The sequence below is a fragment of the Apium graveolens genome, chromosome 8 (assembly GCF_009905375.1).
Source record: "Apium graveolens cultivar Ventura chromosome 8, ASM990537v1, whole genome shotgun sequence".
NCBI classification, from domain to species: domain Eukaryota; kingdom Viridiplantae; phylum Streptophyta; class Magnoliopsida; order Apiales; family Apiaceae; genus Apium; species Apium graveolens.
The window spans coordinates 204415026-204426496 of NC_133654.1; the positions used below are offsets into that span (position 1 = coordinate 204415026).

Sequence of the window (11471 nt, forward strand, 5' to 3'; positions counted from 1 at the left end):
TCATTTAGTTGAGCAGTGATAGCTATAGCTGTATCCACATCAAGAAACTCCTTCTACCTTTCCCTGTGGTAATCTCTGAGTTGGATACTGATATTCATTAGCAGCCATCACTTCAATTAGCACATAAGCTTCCTCATAGCTCTTTGCCCATAATGTTCCACCTGATGCTATATTGAGCATAGGTCTTGACTGTGCTCCCAAACCGTCATAGAAGCAATTGATGATCATCCAATTAGGCATTCCATGATGAGGATACTTCCTAAGCATCTCCTTGTAGCGCTCCCAAGCTTCACATAGAGATTCTCCCGATTGCTGCGCAAATTGAGTAAGAGCATTCCGCATTGCAGCTGTCTTCGCCATAGGGAAGAATTTAGTAAGAAATTTTTGAGCGAGATCCTCCCAAGTAGCAATTGAACTAGCTAATAGAGACTGTAACCAGCTCTTATCCTCAGGGAGAATGGGAATAGTCTCAGCTTCACAGCATCTTCAGAAACACCGTTCAACTTGAAGGTGTCGTAGATCTCAATGAAATCCCTAATATGCATATTGGGATCTTCTGTTGGAGAACCCCCAAACTGGATTGAATTATGCCCCCATTGAATTATTCTAGGTTTGATCTTAAAGGTATTAGCGGTGATAGCTGGCCTGACAATGTTAGATTGAATGTCATTGATCTTGGGTTGAGAAAAATTCAGCAAGGCTTTCGTTCGTGCTATTGGATATCCCATTATAATGAGTACCTGTAACACAAACAAATAAACCGTGAAAGTAAAAGAATCTGAGTCAATAAACTTTAACAACCACTGATGACAAGCACATAAACTAAAAATTAACACTGAGTCCCCGGTAGCGGCGCCAAAAACTTGTTAGGGAGAAAACACGCACTAAAATTCACGCAAGTATACGCGTTCGCAAGTAGTATAAGATATAAATCAGATTCCTTCCCACATAGACTGGTTTAGGTTAAGTTCAATTTATGCACCTATGTAATAATGTATGGTTATTGCTCAATGCTAAGACAAATAACAAATTGGGTTTTGATTAAACTAAGAGATTATACTAAATAGCATTAACTAAGAGAATTGAGGTTGAATTAATATATATGACAAACATGGGATTCTAACTTCATTACTACTTCATTCAAAGTCATTGTTCTTAACCTTAGTATGTGATGGTGATCACAATAATCAGATAACACGAAACTAGTAAACGCCAACTTTCGTTGTACGAATACCCTACTACCAAGCGTCCACAAAAGAGAAAGAAGTTGAATAGACACTAATTATGCTTAGTCCTTATATGTCTATAAGAATTGAAAACATAATGGTTTAATGCGCAAGTTATCGATCGTGATTACATAGGACAAGTAAGATGGTAAAAATTACCTACGAATCATGCATAACAAATACATGAACCTATGCTAGCATGGCAAGTTCTAAATCTCTATATTCATTGTCACTTCAATAGAGATTAACACGCTATCTTATATGTTAGCTGCGCACATAAGACGAATAAGCACAACCAATATTATGTTATCATACAATCACCACACACTAAGGTATTGAAACAATTTAACTAAAGAAATCCACAAATAAATCCGCTAGAACCCCACGATAATGATTAGTTCATAATAGAACTCATCATCACCATGGGTTCCAATGAAAGCATGATAATAAACGATATAAGAGTAATAGGGTTCAAACACAAATCGAAAACAAGCATCCAGGTATTGCCTAAATCAAAGAAAACAAAAGTCTTCTTCTCCGTAGCCTTCTCGTGCTCTCTAGGTCTTCTTATTGCTCTCCCAGGTCTCCTTGTTGTTAAAAATGTCTTTTTATTTGTATATATAGGCTTCAGGATGACTAGGACTCTCAAAATCTTAAATTTCGACTAAAATAAGGATTCCGGGGCAGAAACCGGGCGCGGGCGCGCTGTTTTCGGTCGCGGCCGCGCAGGTATAGTGTTTTTAGCGGCGCGGGCGCACTGGTTCAGGAGCGGTCGCGCTGACATTCTGGAAAATTTCTGACAATTCTTCTTTTGGCCGTATCTTGAGTTCTACTCGTCAGAATTAGGAGATTCAACTGCCCATGCAAAGCTAACGAGATTTTCTACAACTTTAGAATGGCCTAGGCTTCCAATTCTGATCTTTTTTCAGAATAATTCTTTGAAAAGCTTTTTTCTTTATTTAACTGATGCCTGAAATGTAATAACGCAAAAATATATCAAAAATACTAACAACTTGGGTCCAAAACACCAACCCAAGCCTGTAATGAAGCGTTCCAAGTAGATATAAAATCCACTTACCACTTAGTTTCGGAGTTTTTCCAAAATATAGCTCGTAAGGAAACTTTTGTTTTATAGGTCGTAGCAAAACCCGATTAAAAATATGGCAAGCGGTTGACATAGCCTGGGCCAAAAATGTTTAGGTCGATGATATTTATTTAGCATTGTGCTAGCCATTTCTTGGAGTGTTCTATTTTTACGTTCAACTACTCCGTTGGATTGAGGAGTGTATGGAGCGGAAAAGTTATGTGTGATGCCATATTCATCACAAAAGTTGGTGAAACTAGAATTCTCAAATTTTTTACCATGATCAGTCCTTATATAGACTATGGTTTTATTCTGTTGATTCGGAATCCTTTTACATAATTCAAAAGCATCACTTTTGGCTTTGAGAAATTCAATCCATGTAAATCGTGAATAATCATCCACAACTACCAACATATATGAACAACCTCCGAGACTTTATATAGGAACTGGACCGATAAGATCCATATGTAGTAACTCGAGAGGTCTCAAGGTAGATACCATAAACTTTGCTTTGTGTGATGCTCGTTTATTTACCAATTTCGCAAGCTTCACAAGTATGATCTTTATGATAGTTTAGTTTTGGTATACCTCGGACATGGTCTTTAGTTGATATATTTTTTATCAACTTCATGTTGGCATGTGCTAATCTTCGATGCCATAGCCATGCATCATCATTTAGAGTGATTAGGCACACGTTCACTTACTTGTTCATGTCACATGTATAGACATTTTTATTTCCGGGGCAAGTGAGAACCAACTTTCCAAATTTATCTAATATAGAATAATGAGTAGTGTAGAAAATTACCTTGTAATCATTTTCGCATAATTGGTTAATAAAGAGAATATTGTACTTTAATCTGGTAACCAATTGAACGTCGGAAATTTTAACTTTCTCATTTCCGATATCTTCAATGTCGATGATGTTTCCTTTGCTACTATCACCAAATATTACACTCCCTGCGATAACTTTTTTAATGTAATTCAAGAGTGACTTATTACCGGTCATATGTCTTGAACATCCACTATCAAGGTCCCATATGTCTTGTTTCGCGGCAAGACAAACCTACATACATGATTATTTAAATTTATAGGTACCCCTTTGTCTTGAGGGTCATGGGGTTAGTACATCATATATAATATTTGATTTTTTATGAAAAAATCTAGGCATGGTATATTTATCATTAGGTACATAAATATTCTCAGATGCATAAGGCCTAGTTTGAGGTTAATAATACCTAGAGCTATCATGAAATCTTGATGGAGCATGATAAACAGTATATCTATTATTAGCATGATAAGTAGCATAATCATTTCTATTAAGAGGTTGTTGCCTACTAAATGCATTACCATTTACGTGATATTGTGTGTTTTTATTTTGACATATAGTAGGTTGATGAGACCTTTGTTGCCTTGGATCTTTATATTCCATATTTTTGTAAGGCACATGTTTATCATCTTTTTTGTATGATTTCTTGCGAATCCATACATGCTTCCCCTTAATTTCACCATTCTTGAATTTGAAAAATTGAATGGTATGTCCCATTTTATTATAATAAGAACATTTATAAGATGGTGATTTAGGTGAAGTCTTTATTGGTGATAAAAATCTTCGAGTATTTCCTTTAGGAGGAGAATTCTTGTTATATCCCAAACCTTAATGATTATATGAGGTATTTGTATGCACCATTTGATCCAACATCTTATTTCCTTTTGTAATCTTTGAATGACTTCTTCAAGATTTTCATTTTCTTTCTTTAAGGCATTAATCTTGTTGTTAAGGATTCTTTCTTGATCCTTAACTTGAGCTATGAGTTTATGATTTTCTTATTTTAACCTTAGAGCTTCATTTTTAAGCTTATTGGTTTTTAATAGCTCATTTTCTTTATCAAGATTGTCCTTATAAGATGTTTCTTTATCTTGAACATTTGATTCATTTAAAATCTTTAAGTTGAATAGATCAACGTGAAGTTTACAAATAGTATCATTCAATTGTATCTTTTCACGTTCCATCTCTTCGTCTTTGAGGATTAATGATATATACTCAGTCTCAAGATTGAGTATATTTTATTGAAGTTTATTTACCTCAATCTTGATGAGATGGTTTTGATCTTTTAGAGATGTAATCTCATTCTCATCTTGGACTTTTGAGTCCATCATCCGAGTATATTCTTTATTTTGAGTATGATGAATTTCCTCAATTTTCATCTTCTCGGACCATGGCAAGTGAAACCTTTATTAAACATCTTTAAATTTATTTTTATAACTTACTACAAGTTCAATTAAATCATGCTTATTCATATCTAAGAGGGATAAGTTAGATTCATCTAATAAAGATTTAATTGAGACATAGTTAAATGTTATCTCTTGATGTGAAGAGGAGATTTTCGTTGAGATAGTTTCACCTCCGAGAGCCATTAAGCATAGATTGACCACTTCTTCACTAGCTTCAGGAGCTTCTTCATCTTCACTTAGATCCCAACCATTTTCATCCATGAGACTTCGTCCCTTTGAGAGTTTAGGACATTCTCTTTTAAAATGACCGGGTTGTTTACACTCGAAACACACATCTTGTGTTTCCTCTGGAGATGGATCTTTAGGTTTTGGAAGAGTGTAAATGGAATGGTTTGTAGAGGCATTGGCATTACCATAGGTATTTATATTTTGAATACCTTTGCCTTTAGTGTAGCTCGTTGACGAATAATTACTCTTATAGTTGGAAGAATAATTTTGAGAGTAATTTGGCCTTCCGTTAGAGTTAAAAACTCTATGCTAATTATTTGATTTTAGGAAACCTTTTCCGTATCTTTGAGCTTTGCTTTGAAGCACACGACGAAGTTGTCTCGTGAGTAGAGCTATTTCACTCTCATCGAGATTTTGGAGTTCCTCGTTTAACTCCTCGTCGTTTTCATCTTCATCAATTAATATGGCCTTTAGAGCCATATTTTTCTTTTTATCCTCCACTTTTGGAGCAACCTTTTCCAGAATATTATCTTCTTCATAAGCACGAAGATTTCCTAATAGGCTATCAATCTTATACTCATTTAAGTTGTGCATCTCTTTTATAGTAGTGACTTTAACTATAACACCCTCCAAATCCGGGGTATAGATTTGGGACATTATTAATAACAACTACAAACTAAACCTGCACAAGCGGAATATAAATATAATAATTACCCCAAACTACTGCTATTCAGGATCTTTTAAGGTTAAGAGTTGAAAACAAGAACGACACACTAACTTTATTACAAACCCAAATAAAATCAATCTGTCTCAAGAACTCTCTTTGTTACAAAACTTTATTCTATCTACATTCTCACCACATAATTTTTATTCAAACCATAATACTACTTATCCTGTTACACCTGATCTGGTAACTCAAAGCTCTCTTCGGGATAGGAATGAACACTCTTGGTATAAGAGGGTCCCGCTGCTTGACTCGCTTCTTGACTACACGGGTTTTGATGGGTTTCATTCTCTACCTTAACTGTAATATAATAGGAATAACAATAAAAGGAAATGAGCCAAAATTGCTTAACAAGCCTGTAACAATAAATATATAGTATAAAGAGAGAAGAATAAATGAACCAATAAGCTGCTGGTTTGAACAACCATCCATATCTGGATAGGATAATACTTTGCCAACACCGGCGAGTGCCAAATGAACAAGACTGGAAACAAGAACCAACATATGCACTATAACCTGTTGATCAATCAGGATACAGTGTGGATCTATACCCAACTGCATAGACCCAACCAACATAAGGAGTACTCACGAAACTATAGCCTATTAATTAAAGGTCTGGGTAAAACCCAGCCCGTGTCGTAACTATCCAGTCCAAAGCTGAGCATCCGGAATAATCGGAATGCTTTCGATGTATCCCAACATCAGGATATACCGTAATATATGTAACAAGGGTGAAAATATTGGAATATGAATAAAGGATTCAATAAATTGGGAGAAATCAAGAATTGAAATGATATAGAAACAAGAATCAATAATTGTGTATCATTGTATATGAACAAGAATTATCAAAGTGTAACTGATATGGAAAAAGGGGTATAATTCACTATTCTGAATTTAGAATAGGGGAAAAACATGCCTTGCGCGTACTTAACCTGGTTTAACTCACCGCCTTCGGTCTCCTGCTTGATCTTCCTTGCTGATACTGAATCAATCATAGAAAGATAGTTGTTTAGATAACTTACTACATATGCATATCTCGAATTGATATTACGCAACCCTATGAATCTACCCATACGTTTCTATCTGACTGACATATATACACATATAATTATATAGCACGTAAGGTTCACATAATCACGTAAAGCATATAGCACATAAAACAAATAATTGATTTTGAACTCATATTTATTTTTAGAATCGATACTAGACATACATGTATTAACTAACCCTATTTGATTTTATTATAATTTTTCAGAATTTATTTGACTCGATTATACCCCTATTAGGGCATATAAACAATTAACTAACACAATACCACTCTCTTCCGGAAGAAATTATGACTTACAATTATTTTTATTGGATTCGTTTCATTTTTCTGAGTCTAGGGGTCTTCGTTTCGCTCAAATCAGACTAACGGTTTAATTATTATGAATTAAATAAGATTTAATTAATTAATAATTAATTATAATTAAATATTCCTTAATTATATTTTTAAATAATTAATTAATAATTATTGTATTTTAAAATAATTAATCCCTAATTATTAGGATTAATTACAATTTATTACAATTATTTATAAATTATTATCACTTACTCGATTAGATCGATTATTTATAAATAACCAATCGATACAATTAACTGATACGTTATTTATCAAATAAATAAATATTACTCGAATCATCTAACTCCACGAGCAATTACTCGTATAAATACTAATTTTGAATTTCTAAATTAATAAAATAATTTAGAAATTATTAATAATATTTCTCAGAATTTAAAAACTAACTTTTATTAGATTTTTAGAATTTTAAAAACTGTTTTCTGAATTTGTAAAATTAAAACTAAATAATTAAATAATCAAAAACAGTTTTAGAAATCAACTCAGGAGGATTTAAGATCAAAACCGGGTTGAATAAAACCCAACCGGGTCAGGTCCGGGTTGGCAAGAACACCCGCCGGTGTTCTTCACGATCCCAGAACCCGGCGAAGTTCCGGCCACCGGAGCCCAACTCCGGCGATACCAAATCCTGACAAAACCGCGTGGTTCCAACTCGTTCTTGCTGCAAAGCAATTCCTCACCATCCCAGCAATTCGTCTCTGCCGTTCTTCTCCTCCCCCGTCGCTTGTCTCGTCTTCCCCGGCGAAAGTCGACCCAAAGCCGGCGACCTTCATCTCCATGGCCGGCGAGCTCGTTTTTTCTTAATCCAAAACCAAACAACTTGATTTCTAGGCCAAATTAAAGCTACAGAGTTCTATAATCACTTTCTAACATCAAACACAAGCAAGAACATCTCTAAATCTTAAAAAAATGAAATCAAAACTAGTAAAACTCAAGAACTCGACATATCGATTCAAGGGTCCTAAAATCGAAATAAAAATACCCGATTACTCCTGAGATTACAACAAAACTAACTGAATCAATCAAATAATCAGAGGATCCCTTAAACTCAGAAATCGAAATTCATGCCAAGAACACAAGAAATTGATTTTAAGATTTAACAACCCTCAGTTGATGATATTAGTATCAATAGATTCGTCTCTTCACAAGGATTGTATCGGTTACTCGAGCTTTTTCAGTGGATTAGTAAATCTCCCAAAATCATTGATTGATCTTCCCCCTCTTTCAAGAACACAAAAGTCACCAACACTTTCTAATTTTTATTAATCTGATTTTTAATAATTAATTAACTAAAAATTGATAATAATCCAGCTATTTATAGTACTGAAAATAATACCCCTAAATAAAATTAAGGGTCTAATTACACATCTAATAAAAATATTTGGCCCCAATTTTTATAATTTTTGGGTATTAATAATGAATTTTTAAATATCCAATAAATACAAAATAAATGTCAATAATTCCCAAAAATTGTGAATATTACAAAAATGCAAAGAAAAATGATGTATGATAATTTCATGATCATATAAAAATAAAAATGTGATTTTTGTGGGGTTTTTGGTACCCAAAGGGGTCCGGAAAAGTCATCTTTCGTGAAAAAGGTAAATTTGTAAAACGTCTAGGGGTTCAGACTAGCGATATGGTATACGTTGTTTTTGGCAAAATAGGACCAATGATTTTGTTTGAAATATGGGCTTTTAAAACACTGTTTGAGATGTACGGGTTTTGATATAAAATATATAACTTACGATAAAACACTCAATAAATATCCAAAACACATTCGGATCAAAACAGACAATACGCAGCACATAGCAACTAGGGTTTAATGACTCAACATAGTTAATCACATAATAATACACATAATTTATCTGTATTATAATATAATACAAGCCTAATTTCTCGGTCTTTACATTCTCCCCCCCCCCTAACAGGATTCTGTCCTCAGAATCACACTATGTAAATAACTGAGGATACTTTTCTAACATATAACTCTCGAGCTCCCATGTTGATTCTTCAACCACTGGGTTTCTCCACAAAACTCTCACTAATGACACAGACTTATTTCTTAATACCCTCTCTTGCCGATCTAGAATTCTTATCGGCTGCTCTACATACGACAAATCTGCTTGAAGTTCTATTGGCTCATATTCTATTATATGCCTTGTATCAGGGTTGTACTTTTTAAGCATAGATACATGAAATACGTTATGAATATGCTGCATATGGGGTGGTAAAGCTAACTCGTACGTAACCTTTCCAACTTTCTTCAAGATTTCAAATGGTCCAACGTAGCGAGGTTTCAATTTTACTTTGTTGCCAAACCTAGTTAATCCCTTCCATGGTAATACTTTTAGCAGTACATGTTCCCCTTCCTGATAGTCTACATCTTTTCTAGATAGATCTGCATATTTACGCTGTCGATTCTGCGTTGCTTCAAGTCATTTGCGGATAAGTTCTACTTTTTCCTTGGTCTGCTGAATCAGTTCTGGACCTAGAATCTTGTGTTCTCCAACTTCATCCCAACATGTAGGTGATCTGCACTTTCTCCCATATAGAGCTTCATAAGGTGGCATCCTGATACTTGCTTGATAGCTGTTATTGTAAGAAAATTCCACTAGCGATAAGTGCTCGTCCCAATTGCCTTCAAAGTCTATTTCGCATACACAGAATATCTTCGATTGTTTGGATTGTCCTTTCACTTTGTCCGTCCGTTTGTTGATGATAAGCAGTATTCATGTTCAACTTAGTTCCTAGACATTCTTGGAATTGTCTCCAAAATCCTGAATTGTAACGGGGATCTCGATCCGATACTATCGATACGAGTACTCCATGACGCATTACGATTTCCTTGAGATATAAGTGCACTAACTTGTCCAGTGAAAACCTTTCGTTGATCGGAAAAAAATGTGCTGACTTCGTTAATCGGTCAGTGATAACCCAGATTGCATCATGATTTTCTTTCGTTCTTGGAAGTCCCACTACAAAATCCATAGCTAAGTGTTCCGATTTCCATTCTGGAATATCTAGTGGTTGTAATAGTCCGCTCGGGCATTGATGTTCAGCTTTCACTCTTTGGCATGTATAACACTTGCTGACCCATTCCGCTATCTCTTTCTTCATATTTGGCCACCAAAACTTTTCCTTCAGGTCTCTGTACATCTTTGTGCTTCCGGGATGAATCGAATATCTTGAACTATGAGCGTCTTGTAAAATTTCTACTTTAATTCCGGTACGTTAGGTATCCAGATCCTTAAAGCAACTCGTAAAATTCCTTTAGCATCCTTCTGGCTGGTAATTGTTGGATTTTAATCGCAGCGGAGGCATGCTAAAAAACTTTTACACACATAAAATCCAAATAAAAGCATATAAATCGTGGTAAAAACGTAGGGATCGAATTACTAACCTTTAATAGCGATCCAAAAGCAACGATCGGAGATCCTTAGCAGCTGCTCCTCAAACGTGAAGCACTCCACCGGTATCCACCAAGAAAACAACGTTCAGGAGGAGGAGGAGGTGGAGAGAATTAGGTTTTATAAAATTTTGGGGTTGGAATAAAAATAGGGTTTATAATAGTATATTTATAGGCAAAATTTTCAGCTGAAATTTTCCCATAAAATATTATTATTATTAACCCATTTATTATTCTTATTAATAATTAAAACACCTTTTAATTATTAATCCTTTTTCTAAACACTTTAGAAATAATTCTCTCTCTTGATTTAATTTCCAAAAATTAAATCCTTTAATTAATAATATTAAGAACTTTTCTTAATTAATTTATAATAAATTAAATCTCATTTCATCAATTATTAAATTTTCCAATTAATTATTTATTTCATAAATAAATAATTATTAGCCATTATTAATTAATTCCTCCACCATTAAATCATTCTCTTTTTATGGTGTGACCCTGTAGGTTCAATATTAAGCCGGTAGTAGAAATAAATAATAATAAAACTTATTTATCATTATTTATATAAATTATCTAATTTATTAAATATGATTAATTAATTAATCATATTTATTCTACATCGTGAGGGATACTTCTCAGCATATCGCGACTATCCGGATAATACGAATTCACTGCTTAGAATACCAAGAACCTATTCAGTGAATAGTTACCGTACAATAAACTCCTTCTACCCTACAATGTCCTGATTAAATACAAGGCATGGATCTCGTGTCAAGCCTATGTAATTTAATCACTTGCTTACCATTTACTATGCTTAGTTCTATGCAAATTAGAAACTCCTTTCTAATTTCATTCACTCTGGCCAGAGATTCCTGAACTAGCATAAGTGGATCAGCCTTGAACATTCGCTTCCTTCACTGGAAGGGGTAGATCCTTTATTGATCATACACTATCTTCGTGTACAAATTCCTATACCCAGTAGAGCCCTAATAATTGTCCCTGGAGACTAAGAACTAAACCAAAGCATAGTTCAGTGTACACAAGATGACTATGATGACCTCAAGTCTAAGGATACTTGTACAACTATCACTATGTGAACAACTGCTGACACGTGAGTGAACTCCATCAGTTGTTCATCTGTGCGAGTCATGTTCAGTGAACTTATT

At 34.4% G+C, this 11471-nt stretch overlaps 1 non-coding gene across 1 annotated transcript; it reads left to right on the forward strand.

Moving 5' to 3' along the window:
• Nucleotides 1-238: 238 nt before the first annotated feature.
• LOC141681749 (small nucleolar RNA R71) lies at nucleotides 239-342 on the forward strand. Its single transcript, XR_012559173.1, has one exon. It is a non-coding gene; the product is annotated as a small nucleolar RNA R71 (small nucleolar RNA).
• Nucleotides 343-11471: the final 11129 nt, after the last annotated feature.